This window comes from Protobothrops mucrosquamatus, unplaced genomic scaffold, assembly GCF_001527695.2.
Source record: "Protobothrops mucrosquamatus isolate PMUCROS unplaced genomic scaffold, P.Mucros_1.0 scaffold1667, whole genome shotgun sequence".
Classification (NCBI taxonomy): Eukaryota; Metazoa; Chordata; class Lepidosauria; order Squamata; family Viperidae; genus Protobothrops; species Protobothrops mucrosquamatus.
The window spans coordinates 38,092-59,268 of NW_015387824.1; positions in this window are offsets into that span (position 1 = coordinate 38,092).

Genomic DNA, 21,177 nt, shown 5'->3' on the forward strand with positions numbered 1-21,177 from the left:
CTTGGATGTGGCAGAAGAAGCTTGGGAACTCAAGAATTAAGGATGAACGGGACCAGAAACCAACTTCTCATGTCTTCCTTCGATAGAGAACCCATAGGAATTAATGGCCTGTTTTCTTCCTATTGATTTTAATAATTAACATGATGTTAGTAGATACATGTAATCATATTACAGTTGCAGGAAATCATTTTGCTAGCCTGCTTACGTTCACGAGAAATATACACACAACGGAATATACAGAGGAAAACAAGTTCTAGTGAAAACCACAAGGGGGCAGTGGTCTTCTCTCCAAAAAGATCTTGCTTTTTAGTTCAGTCTGTCCATTCCATGCAATTTTGTGTTGGAGTTCAGCCTTCTCAAGTCTCTGGCGTTCCAAAATCCTTTCAGTCTCTAATGCTGCAATGCAGAAAAGTGCAAAAGATAAATCAAAGCATAATTAGTCACCTCAGAAGTTATCATTCCCTGAAGTTTTAGGAGCTACTTTTTTTTTTTCTAGTGGTGAATTAAGGATCTATTGTCCACCCCGGTGGCCCACAATCTTTTGGCCACCAGGGACCGGTTCCATGGAGAGAGATTTTTTCCATGGACCAGAGGGGTCGTGGTTTTGCATGCTGCCTGCATCCCATGGATGGGGCTTTGCTTGTTTGCACGGCCAGGTTTCTGGCATGCTGCAGCCCACTGCCAGTCCATGGACCGGGGGTTGGGGACCCCTGCTCTACCCTCTCTAATGTTGACCGAGCAGGCAGTTGAAAACTCTAACTCAGCGGTTCTCAACCTATGGGTCGCGACCCCATTTGGGGTCGATCGACCATTTCACGGGGGTCGCCAAGGAAGGCTGTCCACCATTTTTTTCCCCTTTTCCGGCGGGTGCCTTACCTCCCTTGGGCTGGGCCAGCTGGTGGTTGGCCTGCTCCGTCTCTGCCGCTTGCCAGCTACGCCTCGGCCGGCGCAGGGAGCGGAACCACGCATGCGCGGCGCTCCCGGGCAGGGAAAGTCCTCGACTTACGACCGGTTGGGTAGTCCTCGACTTACGACCGGTTTAGTCCTCGACTTACGACCGGTTGGGGGTCGCGGCATTAAAAAGGTTGAGAACCACTGCTCTAACTCAATTTAGACTTAAAGCTCGATTTAGCTGGAAAGCTAAATCGTTAAGACTATACTGCGCATCTAAGGCAGTGTTTTTCAAACATGGCAACTTTAAGTGGACTTCAACTCCCAGAATTCTCTCAGCTAGCATGAATTCTGGGAATTAAGGTCCACACATCTTAAAATTGCCAAGTTTTAAAAACACTGGCTTAGACTAAGGTAAATATTCCGTGCACTTTAAAAAGAGAGGTGTGACATCAAAATAGAAAGTAACAATTTCTTATCAATTGAAAAAAGGCAAAAATCTGACTGATCTTTGATTAATGTTTGGTAAAAATCTTAGAAAAAAATCGCCTCAGATCAGCAATTGTTTATTATTGACTGAAACTACAGCATGTGGCTTTTGGGTGCTTTCATTTAGTTCATGCTTACATTTGTTTTGTGCCAGTGTACATTCAAAAAAAGTATTATGTCAACAAAGATTTGTTTTTAAATCCAGTAGACTACACAAAATGTCAATAAGAAAAAGATTCTCCAATTTTTTTTTGGTGCCATGACTCTTTAAAATGTGAAATAAAGTCAACATTTCTCATCACTCAGAGATAACAGCTTCAATCAATGGAATGACAAAACATTGCCAGATTCATCATCTTGTTCTTTATTACTTCTCTTTTTATAATTCTGCTTGGATTGTACCTTTTATCTTGTTTGCTTTTATTGTAAAACCACCTGGAGTCAGTCTGGATTTGGGCGGTGACTAAATTGTATTAATTAATCCTGGGTGAGACGAGCTATTCTCTTCATTGGCTTTCTTCATGTTCTTCTCTGCCTTTTCAAGAAATCATACAAATCTTTTTGCCAAAAGTCTGAACTTGCAGTCGGCCCTTAAGACCTTAAACTAAAGGACCACGAGTAAGTCTCTTCTTAATGAAGACAGATCGTTGAAGTGGGTGGTCCGTGACCTCAAGGCCACAAGTGACACTCAAGCCACTTTTCTGCAGCCCCAGCACTCTGTGTCATTGCCAATTTTTTTTCCTTTCTTTTTTTTCCTTTTTATGAAACAGAAAACCATTTGTGATATAGTAGAACAAGATCAATATCTAGAACAGGGGTGTCAAACTCAATTTCATTGAGGGCCGCATCAGCATTGTGGTTGCCCTCAGGGGCCAGGTGGGTGCGGCCTACTGGGTGGGCGTGGATGGAGTGGGTGTGGCCTACTGGGTGGGTGTGGATGGAGTGTGTGGCCTGGGTGGGCGTGGATGGAGTGGGTGTGGCCTACTGGGTGGGCGTGGATGGAGTGGGTGGCCTACTGGGTGGGTGTGGCCAGCTCTACACCATTCGCGTCAAGGGTGCCTGTGGGGGCCTGGGCAGGAGTGGGATAGATCTGAGGGTCTCTGGCAGAAGGGGGTGGGACCAGGGCAAGTGCCAAGGCATGGTCCACTGGAGGAGCCTCACTGTTCCTCTCAGGCCATGCGGGGGGGGGGGNCGTTTCAGCATAGATGGCCACCACAAAATTGTACATTGGCTCCTGGCCGGCCTGGGCCAGGGCCAAGGCAGCAGGGGCCGTTCCCTCACTGTTTCCAGGATGGCTTCGCGGGCCACATGAAACCACTTCGCAGGCCGCATCCGGCGCCCGGGCCTTGTGTTTGCCATGTCTGATCTAGAACATGACTTTTCCTTACCTGAGGAACCATCTTATTCCCATCACATCAGACCATCCCACCCAGTCAGGAAAAGAAGGAATGTTATGGACCCCATCGTTAAATATTCCAACTGTTAGGGTCCAGGAAGAGAGCCTTCTCTACTCTTGCCCCTGCCCTCTGGAATATCCTCCCCCCCCAGAGATGAGGCAGGCCCCCTTTCTCCTAAACTTTCAAAGAATCAGGAGACCTGGCTCTGCCACCTCACGTGGAGCTCCCAGAGGAGCATGCAACCCTGGGGGGTGGTTAGTGCCTTGTAGCCCCTCTCCCCCTTTTGATTTTTAATTAAATTTTATCCTTGTTTTACCTGGCTCCTTACATTGAGGCATTGTATCTTTTCTGTTTTTATGCGTTTAATTGTACCCTGCCTAGAGTCACTCTGAGATAAATAAAAGAACACGAGAGCTCTTATCTTTTCAGGACCATCACCGTGCATCTAGCGTTTGTTTTCTGCAATATCATTTTGATGTTTTTGAGATGCCTTCAAGCCGTTCAGGCTTTCTCACATTTGGTTCCCTAACCTTTATTGTTGAGTAGCACCCTGCCTCTGTGCATCAATTCTATTGCCTTGTTAGAGTCTATAACCCATCACCCACCTCCAGCAAGTGCATCCGCTTACTTTGTACAGAAGGGACTTGGACTTTCAAAATAGTTGTCACATGCCGCAACTTGAAAGGAGAGCCCCAGCAGATGTCAAAATGAAGAGGGTTGGTTATCTTTTCCTTAAAAGCTTCTGAGAAACGTTTTGTGAGCTCAGCAAATTCAACGCGATCATGCCTGCAAGATTAATAGTAATAACTTTGCAAAACATTTTGTCAAAGCACCCAAGAAATACGCAGAAAACTGGAGTAGGTGGCCATCAAATGGGTATCAGTTACTAGGCATGAAATACAGTTAATGGATAAGGGTCCATGCCCTCATTGCCTCATTAAGGGGCTGCCCCAAAGAAGAGGGAGTCAAGCTATTCTCCAAAGCACCTGAAGGCAGGACAAGAAGCAACGGGTGGAAACTAATCAAGGAGAAAATTAACCTAGAACTAAGGAGAAACGGGGTCTTTTGATACAAGAGCAAGTAATCACTTGGGAGAGACAAGAATAAGAAACTGCATTGGTTCATCCCATGATCATCATCTTTTCTCTTGGCTAATTTCAAACCCAGATTCCTAGCGCCCAATATCTTTCCTTGCTTCTCATGCCAAACCCTCACCAATCTGTACCAGCTTCATTCATTTCTCCTGAGCTGCAGTGGTTTATTATTTATTTAGCATACTGCATGCCATACATAGACTAGCAATATATATATATATATTAACATTTCATCTAGATTAGTATATCACAATAAAATATAAATGTTAAAAAGATCTGTGTTCAAATACCAATGTCTAGGGCAGTGGTACGCATGCCAGAGGTGGCACTCGGAGCCCTCTCTGCTGGCACCCGCACCACTGCCAGCAGCAGGTCCATCAGGCCGCCACCGCCGCCCGGAGCAGGAGCCCCACCCAGCACAAAGGAGGCGAAGCGGTCGACTAGCAAGCTTGAGTAGCAAGCTCACCAACCCTTGTTGGACTGGAAGAAAAGGGAGGGGGAAGCATTTTGCACTGCAAATGGGGCGGGGCTAGTGCCTCCGTGATACTCACTAGCTCTGCCCCGTTCTTGCGTGATGCAGTGCCTTGTATCTGCACCCCGCAGTGTGGCGGCGGCCGTTTTTGTGCCTTGCAGCACGGTGGCCCATTTTTGCGCCCCCAGTTTTTGCGTGCCAGAGGCGGCACTCAGAGGCGCCTCCCTGCCCCCCCCCAGAGGGCATCACAATGCTTATGCAGCCCTGGCACTTTGCGATAAATAAATGGGTTTCGGGTTGCGGTTTGGGCACTCAGCCTCTAAAAGGTTCGCCATCACTGGCCTAGGCTGTCGAACCATTGAAGCGCAATATTGTTTATATTTTAAAAAATCAGATACTGGACTAGTGGTATATGTACTCAACTTACAAGCGGTCACCATGTGATCTACAGTTTGACGTGGGACCCCACAGTCACACAGAGGGGAGGATACTATGCCCTATTTATACAGAGCGTCTCGGCAGATGCTGTGTGGGGTGCAAATCCTGTTCAGGATTGTCCATTGCTGATGTGATAGTTCAAAGCTGGCAGCTTTTTTGTGGGGTCATGTATATGTCTTCCTATGTCTGGGCGTTCAGCAACTCATTTGGCTTTCCATTCGGAATCGATGTTAAAAGTTGTTGGGCAGATGTTGTTGATGTGCCAGTGGGGGCTTCCTGGATTTGAGTCTTCCAGCTGATAAAAGAGGAAGCACAGCATGCACCGCTAGGAGTGAGTTGCTCATAATTTTTCTGTACTCTGTATTCTCTCACTAGTGCACCTTGCCTTCATGAAGCTGGTAGTGCTATATGGTTGCAGTGGTATTGTAAGGCAAAAAAAAATAAATCCCCACCTCCATTTTATATTTCTAAAACATGGTAGGAAATACGTACACTGTATAAGGGCTGGCTTTCAGAACAAATGCTACTTTCTTCTTCCTGTGTAAGTCATATTCCATTGCAGACAAATGGGGTCTTTGCACACACAAATCAGAAGTAGTTGGGTATCCTGTTGTTGTCTTTACCTGGACATGGAAAGTATATGAAATGTTTAGTCCTGGATTTTAGCATCATGTTCTAGATGCCCTCATCTAAGAAGCAGATTTGGAATGATTATAAAATACAAGATAATATTTGGATTTTAGTAAACAGTGGGCCAAGAGATAGCAATTTCATAAGCGTCCCATAGAAGTCCTGCATAGGTTTATCCATAAACATATTCAGTCAGTGTGGATGTCTATGGAGATTCTCAGTCATCCAGGTCATGGTTGTCCCAAAGGTGCTTCTTCAAAAAGGCAACTGGACTTTCTTGGTTTTTCCTTGAAGATGTTTTGTTTCTCATCCAACTGGATCTTCAGTTCCAGATCCAGAAGCATCCAAGAAGCTTCTGAAGAACTGAAGATGCTTCTTGAATGAGAAGCGAAACCTCTTCAAGGAAAAAACAAGGAAGACCAGATGCCTTTTGAAGAAGCACCTTTGAACAGTCAGTGTGGATTTACCAAGGATTGTTGCCTTAATATCAGTTATAAATCCAGGCTACAAAGGCATTCACTGCCCTCATAAATCCTCCCTGCTACCTCTTTGATTCTTTTTGTAATAATCCTATTAATCTTGCTGATAATTCTTTGATTTTTAAAAATAACTTTGTTTTCTCCCACTTACTTGCCAGTTGGTACAGACAACAATTGTTACTTATATTTTCATAACGCGACTGCTGCCTTCCTAAATCTCCAGGAAAAACATTAGTAATTCTTGTTTCCCCTTTAGTAAATCCAACGGATATGAGCCCACTGGAAATTGCTGTTTGCTTACCCCATAATGATTGCCCCCAGGTACATATCCATTTGTCTCTTTCTCACACATTTGCTACTGATGTAATAAAGAGTATTACAAAACATCATTAGCATTTCTGGCTGAATACAAGTATATGGAGCAGGCTAAGGCTATATTTTCTTCCCCATAAATCTGTATTTTATCACTTTGGTACATAGTCAGAGAATCTTAACTTTAGAGGACAGGAAGGTTGCTGAAAGTTTTGGGAATGTCCTGTCCTAAGCAAAATATTTCTCAGACATCCATGGAGAAAGTCTGGCCAACTCACAATATTACTGCCATAGATCTGTGGCCAGGTCCAAAATAAAGCATCAGCCATCCAGAGTCGCTCCAGCAGTGAGATGGATGGCATATACATTTAATAAATAAAATAAATAAAATCTAGGGGATGCAGAAAGCACAAATGCTTGTATCTGTAAGCATACTGATAATCCGTAGACAACAGACTGAGAATTAAATCAGATTATGTCCTTATTCCAACATGGATTAAGAGTTGCCTAAGATCTGCTAATTGGAAAAGACCCTGATGTCTGGAAAGATTGAAGGCAAAAGGAGACGGCAGAGGATGAGATGGTTAGATAGTGTCATTGACGCAATGAACATGAATTTGAGCAAACTCAGGGAGACAGTGGAGGGACACTGTGTGATGTACTATTGATCCTGGCATACTATTGTGCAGGGGTTGCGGACATGACTTAGCGACTGAACAACAAATAGATCTATCCCATATACAGTGGTACCTTGGCACTCAACTGCTTTGAAACTCACTGAATTTGGTACTCAACACATTTTGACACGAAAATTTTATCCTGGCACTCATTGCTTGGTACAATGCACAGGCTAGAACTTGTCAGTGTCGGCTGCCTTGTGACTCACTATATTATTCTTTATGGGAAAAAATTGTCTGGTACTCATCGTTTTTGATACTCATCGTGCCTCCCAGAACCAATTAACAATGAGTACTGAGATACCACTGTATATAGTTCAAGAAATGCATACATGGAGACAAAAAATTATTGCTAACTGTCCAATGAATCAATTAGACAAAGCTATAGAAATCCACCTTGGTGAGGAGGTATTAAGAGAAAAGCAGCCTAATATACATTTTAATAGAAAGATATCCAGCCTGAAGTCCTAATGTAGCCTTAGTTCTATTCTCCACCATTGAAAAGACTGTCTGAACATGGATTCCTCCAAGATAATCAAATTCTAACTGGGCAAGGCTTTTCTGTTAATCAGCTAGAGCAGGGGCGTCAAAACTGCTGGCCCGCGGGCCGGTTGCATCATACAGAGGCCACGCCCACCCCAGCTCCAGCAATGCAAAAAAGTCACGACATGTCACGTGACATGGCGAGTTTGACACCCTTGAGCAAGAGAGAGGTAAAATATGTGTGTTTGTTCTTGGTTGATGTAGTATTTTCCTCTTAACCCCCTTTCCCGTATTTTACAAACGCAGAGAAACAATATACAATTAATATTTTTAACAGTGGGGGAACTGCAAACAAATTGTGATGAGTACAGTAGAGATTTAGAAAAACACTGTAGTTGCATAGAGTGAGTAGGGTTGTATGGAAAGATATTTCCTGCAGTTGAGATGGGGCTACTGTTTCCTTACACTAAAACAGAAAAAAAAAGAAGCCAGATGTTATACATTTTACAACTGAACAACTGCTGAATGGCAGCAAAGAGAACTGTGTGAATCTTTGCTGCCATCTAGTGATCCTCTCTATTTTTGCAACCCAGATTTGTCAAGTCTAGTCTGAACAGTTTCGTAATAGCTGTATTCATATAACACACTAAGCCATGGTTTGTCTCACAAACTACCATTAATGCTCTCTACATGGGGCTTCCCTTGAGGAGCACCCGGAGGCTCCAGCTAGTTCAAAATGCGGCCGCGCGGGCGGTGTTGGGAGGGACCCATCGCTCCCACGTCACGCCGCTTTTGCGCGAGCTGCATTGGCTGCCGGTAGCCTTCCGGGTGCGCTTCAAGGTGTTGACTATTATCTTTAAAGCGCTCCATGGCATCGGACCTGGCTACCTTCGAGACCGCCTCCTGCCACAGACTACCCCCCACCGACCTGTACGCTCTCACAGAGTGGGNCCAGACAGTGCCGGCTGGCGACCCCAAGGGGGAGGGCCTTCTCTGTGGGAGCTCCCACCCTCTGGAACGAACTGCCCCCAGAGATCAGGGTGATCCCTGATCTCCCTTCCTTCCGCCGCGCCCTCAAGACGTGGTTGTTCCAGCTAGCGGGACTGGCCTAAGGGATTTTAAAGGGGTTTTAATTATTTTTAATTGGACATACTTAAATATTTCATTTTAATCAAATTTTAATTAGGTATATGTATATATGTTAGTATTTTATCTAATTGTCAGCCGCCCTGAGTCCGAAAGGAGAAGGGCGGGATACAAATGCAATTAATAAATAAATAAATGGATTGCACAACATACTAAGCTCCAAGCAAGCAAACCACTTTATAACTTTTCTTATTTTGTGAATCAGGCAACATGTATATCTTCTTCAGAAATAAAGTGGGAACATTTCACATGAAAAAATATCTTTTTTTTTAAGAGGAGAAAGTATACATGTTATTCTCCTGTCACTTCTCATAATCACTCTAACAAATTAACAACACATAAGATTCTTTAAAAATGGTCTAAAAATGTCCATTTTCTATTTACTTTTAGCCTTCTCCAAGTTGGGAAGGATCATGGGCAATTTTTACACTGATTCAGAGGGTCCCAATTGGCTTATAATATTTTCCTTATGAGGAGAATTCCGAATTCAGTAGAAGAAAAGTTGGATGAGAAAAGAAGTCCTTCCCAATTCCCATGAAATGGAACACACACACACACACAAACACGTTTTGCTGATCCCTCAGGTGTTTCTGCTAGAAAAAATATATATGATAATTTAATAATGAAAAATTTCTTTCCATACCCACCTCTTATAATTCCATGAAATCCTTGCTTGGCTCAGAAGTTGCCAGAAGTAAAGCTGACCTTTTAGCAGCCCCCCTCCAGGGTATTTACTAGATAATTTAAAAGGCCAGGCCTCCAATTATAGTATTCAGAAATCAGGACTGTGAAGCTCTACAGTTGCTAAGTTGAGGTTGTAAACAAGAGTTCTCCAAAAACTGAAGGCAAGACTCCATCTAGTGGCATTCTGTTTCAACAACAACATTTGGTAATGATAGATAATTTAAAAAAAAACAAACATTGTCTTTATTGATTGCATTAAACCAGTGCTTTTTAAATTTGGCAACTTTAATATGTATGGACTTCAACTTTTCAGTGCCAACTGGGGAATTCTGGGAGTTGAAGTCTACACGTTGTAAAGTTGCCAAGTTTGAAAAACACTGAATTCTAATCCGAGTTGGTTTGGTGTCTTGTGTAAACTCAGGTACAGTCGTTGGTATAGGCCAGGGGTAGGCAACCTTGGCTCTTTTATGACTCGTGGACTTCAACTCCCAGAATTCCTGAGCCAGCATGGCTCAGCTTGGAAACCTCTCCCTTTCCCCTCAGCATGGCTGGCTCAGGAATTCTGGGAGTTGAAGTCCATGAGTCATAAAAGAACCAAGGTTGCCTACCCCTGGTATAGGCAGTCCTCAACTTACAACCATTTATTTAGTGACCATTTGAAGTTACAATACCTCTGAAAAAGTGACTTACGATTGATCGGTCCTTGCACTAACAATACTTGCAGCATTCCATTGTCAAGTAATCAAAAGTTGGGTGCTTAACAACTGGCATGTATTTATGGTGGTTGCAACAATCAGGGATTAAGTGAGCACAATTTGCAAATTTCCCAGCCAGCTTCCAACAAGCAAAGTTGATGGGGGAAGCTGGATTCTCTGTATTATTCACTTAACAATTGTAGGAATTTGCTTAACAATCATGGCTAAAAATAAAAATAAAAATCTGGCTCAACTCATTTAATAACCGCCCTGCTTAGCAATGGAAATTCTGGTCCCAATTGTGGTTGTAAATTGAGGACTACCTGTAAATGCCTTGGTCCAACTTTGGTAATACATTTGCTACCAGCTTAATGTTGCCATATTTCTTTCAAAGCCAGAATCGATGTTGATCACTAGTAGCATCAGGAATAAGGAATTTAAAAAGAATAGGAAATGGAATAGGAATAGGGCAGACATGTCAAGCACAAGGCCTGGGGGCCGGATGCGGCCCGCAAAGTGGTTTCATGTGGCCCGTGAAGCCATCCTGGAAACAGTGAGGGAACGGCCCCCACTGCCTTGGCCCTGGCCCAGGCCGGCCAGGAACCAATGTACAATTTTGTGGTGGCCATCTATGCTGAAACGCATTCAGTCTTAGCTCCACAAAGCCGTCTAGAAACAGCGAGGAACCAGCCCCTGCCGCGTCGGCCCCGCCCTTTGGGTGCATGCTGGGGAGGTGTCACCCTTTGTGAGGAATGAAGAAATGGACCATGCCTTGGCGCTTGCCCCGGTCCCACCCCCTTCTGCCAGAGACCCTCAGATCTGTCCCACTCCTGCCCAGGCCCCCACAGGCACCCTTGACGCAAACGATGTAGAGCTGGCCATGCCCACCCAGTAGGCCACACCCACTCCATCCACACCCACCCAGTAGGCTGCACCCACCCTGGCCACACACACACACACCCAAGGGCAACCGCAATGCTGATGAAATTGAGTTTGACACCCCTGGAATAGGGAATGTAAAAGGAATAGGAAATGGAATAGGAATAAGGAATCTAAAAGGAATAGGAAATGGAATAGGAATAAGGAATAGGAAATGGAATAGGAATAAGGAACCTAAAAGGAATAGGAAATGGAATAGAAATAAGGAATAGGAAATGGAATAGGAAATGGAATAGGAATAAGGAATCTAAAAGAAAGAAGGAAATGGCAAATGGGGGGGAGAGAGAGAGAGAAAGAGAGAGAGAGAGAGAGAGAGAGAGAGAGAGAGAGAGAGAGAGAGAGGATAAGAAACAGAATGTGAGGTTTTGTAGATATCATCACAATTTCTTCTGTTTCTATCTGTGCTGTCCATTAAGTAACCAAGAATGTGGTGGTTAGGGATAGATTGCTTCTGAACACTCCTGTTCATTTGTGTCTATCAACTTAAATTGTTTCACACTGAGCTCTACGGTTTAACCAAGCACTTAGTGATGAATCACTTCCTCTTGCTCATTCTAAAGTAGCCGGCCTGCAAATTATTATAATTAGACTACGTAGATGGAGTGGACGCGGTTTGCAACAAGCAGACAGGTTTCTATTCAGAGAAAGTCAAGTCATCCCATAATATGGTCTTCTGAAGTCCACTACTCTGTAGTTTCCAATATTGCTGGGAATTGTGGCAATTACACCGGAATGAGTTTTCCTTACAAGATCTGAATGGTCTCCATTCCACAGTTGCTTTGAAGACCCATTAAGACAGTGGTTCTCAACCTTTTTAATGCCCTGACCCCAACCGGTCGTAAGTCGAGGACTAAACCGGTCGTAAGCCGAGGACTACCCAACCGGTCGTAAGTCGAGGACTTTCCCTGCCGGGGAGCACCGCGCATGCGTGGTTCTGCCCCCTGCGCCGGCCGAGGCGTAGCTGGCAAGCGGCAGAGACGGAGCAGGCCGACCACCAGCTGGCCCAGCCCAAGGGAGGTAAGGCACCCGCCGGAAAAGGTGAAAAAAATGGCGGACAAAAAAAATGGCGGACAGCCTTGCTTGGCGACCCCCGTGAAATGATCGATCAACCCCAAATGGGGTCCCGACCCACAGATAGAGAACCACTGCATTAAGACCTTGCTCTTGAACCCAGGCCCTTGGTGAGGAAGAGTGAGAGCTCTTGCTTCAGTTCATTTTACATAGTTTTTTTTTTTTTAAATCGTACAGATAGTCTTTGCAACCACAATTGGGACAAGAATTTCCATTGCTAAGCAGGTGAGTCATGCCAGATTTTTTAAAAACTTTTCTGCCATGCTTGTTACATGAATTGCTGCAGTTGTTAAGTGAATCACATGGTTGTTAAGTGAATTTGGCTTCCCGCATTGATTTTGCTTGTCGGAAGCTGGCTGGGAAAGCTTCAAATGACAACCACACGATCCCAGGACCCTCCCGCCATCGTGAACAGATGCAGGGTGCCAAGTACCCAAGTTTTGATCACCTTGCTATGATGGTCATTAATGCGAGGACCGGTCATAAGTTACCTTCTTCAATGCCATTATACCTTTGAAAGGTCCCTAAAGAAACGGTGGGAAGTCAAAGACCACCAGTAATTTTTTTTTATTTTTTTTTATTTTGGGGAGCCAAACAGAATTGTTGGCAGTTGGGCAGCAAATGAGTTTAGGGATAAATAAAAAGTATCCAAAAGTCAACAGTTTAGACAAAATTGACATTTTACAAACTCACGACCTGCAATCTTTGCAACACTGAAATCCAAAACCTTGAATATTGTATCTACCAGATGCTTATTGAGCTGATTTTTCGTTGTACAGGGAAACCTCCATTGATGACCACAACTGAGCCCAAAATTTCTGTTGCTAAGCGGGACAGTTAAGTGAATTTTGCTCCGTTTTACGACCTTTCTTGCCATAGTTCTTAAGTGAATCACTGCAGTTGTTAAGTTATAACAAGGTTGCTAAGTGAATCCGGATTTCCCCATTGATTTTGCTTGTCAGAGGGTCGCAAAAGGGGATCACATGACCCCGGGACACTGCGACCATCATAAATATGAATCAGTTGCTAAGTATCTGAATTTCGATCATGTGACCATGGGGATGCTGCAACGGTTGTAAGTGTGAAAAATGGTCATAAGTCATTTTTTTTCAAAGCCATTGTAACTTCAAATGGTCACTAAATGAACTGTTGTAAGTTGAGGACTACCTATACTTAGAAGCATCTCTCTCAGAAAGCTTGAGCTGTAAGTAAAATCAAGCAACAATTAGTTTGGTCTGAAAGCTATGTCTGCTTGAGCTTGTTTCAAGTTTGGCTCAAAGTGACATTAATCAAAAAAGAGCTGGAAGGGACCTTGGAGGTCTTCTAGTCCAACCCCCTGCTCAAGCAGGAGACCCTATACCAGACATGTCAAACTTGCGACGTCACATGATGTCGCATAACGTATCAGGACAGTTTTGCCGTTGCCGGCAATGGGGTGGGTGTGGCTTCCGGATGACGCATCCGGCCCGTAGGCCGGGAGTTTGATACCCCTGCCCTATACCATTCCAGACAAGTGACTGTCCAGTCTCTTCTTAAAACCCCCCAGTGATGAAGCACCCACAAACTCTGAAGGTGAAGCTGTTCCACTGGTTAATTGACTTCACTGTTAGGAAGTTTCTCCTTAATTCCAGGTTGCTTCACACCTAGATTAGTTTCCACCCATTGTTTCTTGTCTTGCTTTCTGGTGCTTTGGAAAATAGGTTGACCCCCTCCTCTTTGTGGCAGTCTCTCAAATACTGGAATGCTGCTATCATGTCCCCCCCAGTCCTTCTTTTCTCTAGACTAGCCATTCCCAAATCGTGCAACCGTTCTTCATATGTTTTAGTCTCCAGGCCTTTCATCATCTTAGTTGCTCTTCTTTGCACTTTTCCCAAAAATCTCAATTTTTTTTTTGTGATGTGGTGGCGAGAACTGGATGCAGTATTCCCGGTGTGGCCTTACTTTTATAAAGCAGTATTAATGCTTCATGTGATTCTGATTCTATGCCTCTGTTTATACAACCAAGGATTATATTAGCTTTTCTGTATGAAGATCTTTAGGATACAAATGTTGACTACTTTGGAAATGCATTAGCAAAGAAACTTTGATTTTTTTGCATGAGTAATACAGGTAGTTCCCCAATCAATGGGGGAAGCCAAATTCGCTTAACAACCGTGAGGTTCACTTAACAACTGCAGAATTCACGTTAACAACCATGGCAAAAAAGGTAATAAGAAGGTAGTCCTCAACTCATGACTGGTTCCTTAGCGACTGTTCAAAATTATGAAAGACCCCCCCTCCTCCCCAAAAAAGTTACTTGCAACCTGTTTCAGAGGTTCTGACAGCTGGGCACTTGTGACTGCATTTTGACACTCAACAACCAGCCCAAATGTATGGCCGCTTGTAGTGTCCTATGCTCACATGACTGTGATTTATGACTTTTTTTTTCCTGGATACCGGCATTTACTTCTGATTTCCAACAAAAAACGCCCATAACAAAAATGTGTTTGTTTAACGACTGCCACAAAATAATGCAGTAAAAATGGGTCCGGTCATACGGTGACTTCCTTTGCTATTGTCCCAACTTATGACCATAACTGCCAGTTCAATAACGGTTGTAAGTCAAGGACAGAACTGTAAAAAAATATATGATATAATGTTCCAGTATATGGTGGCCTCTGAATAGCCATAAAAAGTATTTCACTGATGTGAAACCATATTCTATCTACATATTACTGACGTTAACACCCTGAGCTCTGGAGTTAGACGATTCATCATGGTGCCAGTCCGTTCCGTTCCTCCACTAATTCTGGTGTTCTGTTTTTCGTCTCAGCAGTCACTGTCCCAAAGCCAAGGAATGTCCTCAATTCATAGTGTTATTTCCCCCTTAAAGTTATTTCTTCTGCAAAAGTACAACTGCCTGCTGATACATCCTGCTGGCAATGGTGTGATGCAATTTTGGCTTCACAAATAATTCCATGGCCTCCGAACACTGGAAACAGAGGAGATCAATGCGCTTGAGTTAAGCTGGTGTGCCGATGGTTGCTTTTCAAGGTGGCCAATTGTGCCCACAATATTTTCTTCCCTCTGTATTGGAACGAGACCAGTGTCTTGCTCTGTCCCCACGTACACAGGGAGTTGCTGTTTGACGGTAAAGTTTGCTGCCATGTCTGCAGACAGTCTGAGAGGCAGAAAGCTTGGTTATAGAGGAACAAAATGTTCACCAGATGCCTCCCTTTCAACCTTGCCAGCCAAATCTTTAAGCCAGCCAAGAACTGGGTTTATTTAGTTTTCAGTGTTATTCTAGCAAAGGGACGGCATTGGCCAAAGCAGTTGGGAAGGGAAAACGAAATTCCAAAGGAAAGACATACTTGACTAACTTTATTAAGCTGAGGGAGCACCCGGCGTCCAATTATGGATTCCACAGTTGACACGTCTCAAAGTATTGCTTCCTCAAGCTTATCTTCTTCGTTGAGTGCCGAGAAATAAAGCTGCCAAAAGCAAAAAGTTAAACTTGGAAGTAGAAAATGTCAGAACAGTATAAAGTGGTGGTTTTGATTTCACTTGAAGATCACAATCAGGCTAAAAAAGAAACTGGGAGTTTTTCTTTTTTGAAGTGATTTCTTGATTTTCAAGAAGGCTCTTCCCTTGAAAACTTGAAATAGGTCATCTATTTATTAACAGCTAAGCCATTTGACATTTAAAAAAAATGTACAACAATTTGCAACTCCCCATCAGACAGGATGACTAGAAGTCCGAAAAAGAGACCAGAGGAAGAGAAGAAAGAGACTTGATGTATCTATAAGAAGTTGCATTGTTGGGGGGGGGGTGAGAAAAGACTTCGCAATTTCTCAAGTACTGTAGCAGCAAGGTTTGATTCAATTTGATTTTTATCCCACCATTATTATTTTTATAAATAACTCAAGGTGGCAAGTATAAATAATACTCTTTTCTTCTATTTGCCCCACAACAACAACCCTGTGTGGTGAGTTGGGCTAAGAAAGAATCCCTAGCTCCGTGGTAGGCAACCTTGGCTCTTTTATGACTCGTGGACTTCAACTCCCAGAATTCCTGAGCCAGCCATGCTGAGGGGAAAGGGAGAGTTTCCAAGCTGAGCCATGCTGGCTCAGGAATTCTGGGAGTTGAAGTCCATGAGTCATAAAAGAGCCAAGGTTACCTAACCCTGCCCTATCTCAAGGTCACCCAACCAGTTTTCATGCCTACGGTAGTACTAGAACTCGCAGTCTCCTGGTTTGTAGGCCAGAACCTTCATCCCTAGATCAAACTGGATCTCTGAAGACTTGCAGGCTCCATCTGATTTTCTGTACTTTTGATTGACAGCAATTCTCCAGAACGATTAACCACAACATTCCCAGAGCCAATGAAAAGGATTTTCAAAACAACAAATGTTTAAAGACTCCTGAGGTGTGGAGTGGGTTTAAATTGCTCTAGGGATCCTGCCAAAGCTTGCTGTGAAGAATAAACAAACAAGTTTATTAAATTCCTTGTTTAGGGGAATATAAATCCCAGCTGTTTGAAATCAAAACCATTTCCATTCTTTGTCACAAACACAGATCTTTTGTTTGGGTGAAAACCGAATAAAAATAAGCTCATCCCTCTTTCTTTTAACAAAACTGGATGTCCTTGAAACTATGAATATTTTAAACAGTATTGGAGGTGTGTTTTATTTTTTTATTTTTTTTCAAATCCTGCTTAGTTGTCACTCTGTTAGGGAAATAGTAAAAATTTTCTGGTCTAAATCTATTCTAACTGAAGATTGACAGTAATCCACATTTGCTAGAACTAAGGAGAAATTTCCTGACAGTGAGAATAATTAATCAGTGGAATGGCTTACCTTCAGAAATGGTGGGAGGTTTTCAAGAAGAGACTGGACAGCCATTTTTCTGGAATGATAGGGCCTCCTGCTTCAACAGGGGGTTGAACTAGAAGACCTCCAAGGTCCCTTCCAACCTTATTATTCTATTTTCTATGCTAGGATGACCAACAAAGATATTCCTTGTTAAAAGAGTAGCATAAACAAGCAACAATAGAATAATAGGAAGCAACCAGAAATATTCTTTGAGCTGATCCATTGGAGATTTATAAAAGCAAACTTTGTGTGGGGGGAATGATCTTCTTACCAGAAATTTTGGGAGATTGTGGAGGAAGCATGAGAACATCACACCTCTAAAGGGCTAGGAGCCAACCATGAAGTGATGCTTAAATATTCTTGCACTTTCTTTACCACCAGCCCTGTGACTAAGATATTGATCCAGTTTGCACACCAGGCTAAACCATGGGGTTTTGTTTGTTGGTTTGCTTTTGAGTTCATGGTTTATGGAAACTCAACCCATATAGTCTGTAAGTCAAGGTTTTAGGTTTTATGGCTTAGTCAATAAGGAGCCGCAAAACTGCAACTCCTCAAACCATATTTAAATTGTGTGCAGCGGGAAGTCAATTATTGGATCACCCAAGTTTACTGTTACAACCTCTGCAGCTTTTTATGTCACACTTGTAAGAACAATTTTTTTCAATCCTGATCATTTCTAACTGTCACAATTATGTGATGGCAAAGGACTATAGGAAGTGAAAGACAGTATATTCTGATTGGGAAGGCTGTCTTAAAAAGCTCATTTGCCTCATGACTGCAAGGCTATGTATCCAACATGGAGGTCTTGGATCACGAGAATCCACCAGCATCGAGTCCCTGATTTATTAGAGCCCAGATGAGATAGGTGGGACATGTCATCAGAATGAAGGACCTCTGTATGCCTCGCCAGTTGTTCTATAGCAGGGGGTCTTCAAACTTGGCCCTTTTATGACTTGTGGACTTCAACTCCCAGAATTCCTCAGCCAGTGTCATTGGCTGAGGAATTCTGGGAGTTGAAGTCCACAGGTCATAAAAGGGCCAAGTTTGAAGACCCCTGTTCTATAGTGTACTGGAGTCTGGGAAGAGACCTTGAGGTTGACTCTGCAAGCACTACTAAAACACTGTGAAAGAAACTCTATACCACTGTGACATCCAACCAAGTGAACTTCATGCTTGCAGCTGCTGACGGAACCCACTGGAAAGCTCTGTGCTATGATGCCTCCACCAGCTTTGAAGACAGGCGCCACCAAAACCATGAATGGCATCAGTGTCACAGACTAACATCCACAGTTATTACAAGAATGGACTTTCAATGTCCCCATTGTGCTAGACTCTGGGCTTCAGGCTTCAAGACTAGGACTGCAAAGTCACCTCCGTATCCACAGCTGAACTGCAAATCAGCGTGTCTTCTTGTAACCCACAGAGCTTCTACGTTTACCTTTTTTTTAACTTTACACTAATTTGACTTACACATTGCAGGAGCCATGGTTTGCTTTAAACCATGTTTGCATAAGCCATTATACTAAATCATAAACCGTGACTAAACCAAAATGGCTGAAAACTTACAACAATGAAATTAATCCATTCATTTTACATATTTGATCTTAAAACTATCTTTCTCTGACGTAATTAATTTGCATACCTGTCTTCCCTTCTTCCTGATTCTCCTCTGGATTTTTTTTTTATACGGTGAGGTTGGTGTGGAGAAAAGGATTTCTCCCCCAAAAACAAAGTTTTGGATAGCCAAACCTTTGAAATATCAGTTTGCCTTTCTTGTAAACCAATAGATTATGATTTCACCCAAGGTTAGTTTGTTTTGGTATCGCCATCAGTTTGGGAAAATCTGTCCCTGGGCAACAGCTGTTCCCTTCTCAAACTTCCTTCCTAGCTCCCATTTTTCCATACTCCTCTTTATGAAAAGCCCGGGGTGAAATGGCAAAAATAATATTAAGCCTTGTACATTTTTACAGGGATAGAATATTCTTTCAAGATAGAAAACGTAATTGGTTGAATTTTAAGTCTTTTGAATGTAATGCTACTTAGTAAGAACAATAGTTCTTATATTTCACCACGAATTGTGCTCAGACAAGATGCCAAAATTATGCAGGCTTGACACATAGCAAAGATGAGAAATTATAGCTCAAAGGAATACAGAGAGGTGTTACTTATATATATATATGCAACTCATAGTACTACCTTCAGGGTTCCACAGTGTCTCACCTGGCATCATCTCAGTAAGATGGGTGGCATAGAAGTCTAATAATAAATTAAAAATAAGAATAAAGTGTGAGGTGGATAAGTAGAAACAGAGATCAGAGGAGTTGCGAAGAACATTTTAGTTGTTCACTGTTTCAGTAAATTCACTTTTCCCCAAATGCCAGCTTCAAATGAGTAACTTGGTGGTGGCAAAGGGACAAATTTTGCCCTTTCAATTTTTTCAATGCCTTGATTTAACATTTCATTGCATTGTTTCAATTTCATTTTATTGCAGTGGTAGACCAGTATAGATAATAAACAAAATAAAATTTAAGACAAAATATATTTGAAAAGCAACCTAATATCTGTGAAATCCAGGATTATATTAAATTATAATATAAATACCAAAATTATATTAAATATAACATCTGAAATGACAACAAAAATATCTAAAACAATTAAAATCAACTAAGTAATATCTAAAATTTAAGTAAATTATAGCTACAAGAAAATGCATTGCAGGATATTGGCCCTTCAGGTTCAACAAAGTTTCATTGTATTGTTTTCATTGTTCCTTTTGGTGTTTGCATTTTTAGGGGACATTAAGATTCTTCTATCTAAAGCAGGGGTAGTCAACCTTGGCTCTTTTATGACTCGTGGACTTCAACTCCCAGAATTCCTGAGTTGAAGTCCACGAGTCATAAAAGAGCCAAGGTTGACTACCCCTGATCTAAAGGGAGGTGTGACGGGAAAAAATATAGGAACCACTGCTCTACCTGAAAATGAGCCAATGCTTATGAATTCACAGTCTCCTAATAATAACAACAATACTAACAATACTAATACTGCTACTACTACTAATAATAATAATTGAGTTGGAAGGGACCTTTTCCATCACATAGCATCCCGGACTTAACAATTGTCGATAAGACAAAAAAGTCTGGATAGGAGACAGCAGAGCAGAAGAAAAAGAACTGGAGAAGATAACAAAATACAAAGACTTATAAATAAAAATAGAACGAATGTGGCAAAGGCAAGTAAGGGTAGTACCAATAGTAATGGGTGCCTTGGGTGCAATCCCAAAACAACTGGAGCATCACTTGGACACCATTGGCATTGACGATATCTGTAACACAGTGGTTCTCAACCTTTTTAATGCCGCGACCCCAACCGGTCGTAAGTCGAAAACTAAACCGGTCGTAAGTCGAGGACTAAACCGGTCGTAAGTCGAAGACTAAACAGGTCGTAAGTCGAGGACTACCCAACTGGTCGTAAGTCGAGGACTTTCCCTGCCCGGGAGCGCCGCGCATGCGTGGTTCCGCCCCCTGCGCTGGCCGAGGCGTAACTGGCAAGCGGCAGAGACGGAGCAGGCCGACCACCAGCTGGCCCAGCCCAAGGGAGGTAAGGCACCCGCCGGAAAAGGGGGAAAAATGGCGGACAAAAAAAATGGCGGACAGCCTTGCTTGGCGACCCCCATGAAATGGTCGATCGACCCCAAATGGGGTCCCGACCCACAGGTTGAGAACCACTGCTGTAATACCATCAAACATCCAGATCTGCCTATCCCAGGTCCTTGGTGTGGACTCGATAGGTAGACAAAAATGCCAAATCCAGTCTGAACATCTGGCTGACTGTGTGATGATCAATAATAATAATAATAATAGAGTTGGAAGGGACCTTTTCTGGTGGAACGTCTGAACGTGGTCTTTCTTTTCTTGCATATTGCCTGGTTCTTTCAGACAGAGAAGCAGAGGTCTCTTTCACCTTGATCATCTTAACGATGTTATATATCTGTAAGTAATTTGCATGATAAAAATAACTGCATTGTAAAAATTAAAAAAAAACTGCATTTATAAAATCACGGAGGCTTTCCTATCTCGGGTGTGATATTCCCAAGGCATTCCCGGCGCTTGAGAATAGTACGCCCACAACTCGGCTTTACCCCAACACCCCTTTTGCGCCTCGACCAAACCCAACTCTTCGGCATTTTCCGGAGACGCTTCGACACTTTGCCGAAGGGCTCGTAGTAGACGTATGTCAATGCCTAGGTGGGCGGGACCCAGAACCTGTCGGGATTTGCTCTCTGGTTGTCGGCTTGGGCGGGCCAATCCCGACAGCGCTGGGCCTGCCTCTCCCCCACGTGACCAAGTTCCAGCTGCTGCTCCCGTAACAGCCCCCTGGCTGGAGAGGGAGAGCCAGCAAGCGGACGGGACCGACGTCAAACAGTCTTCTTAT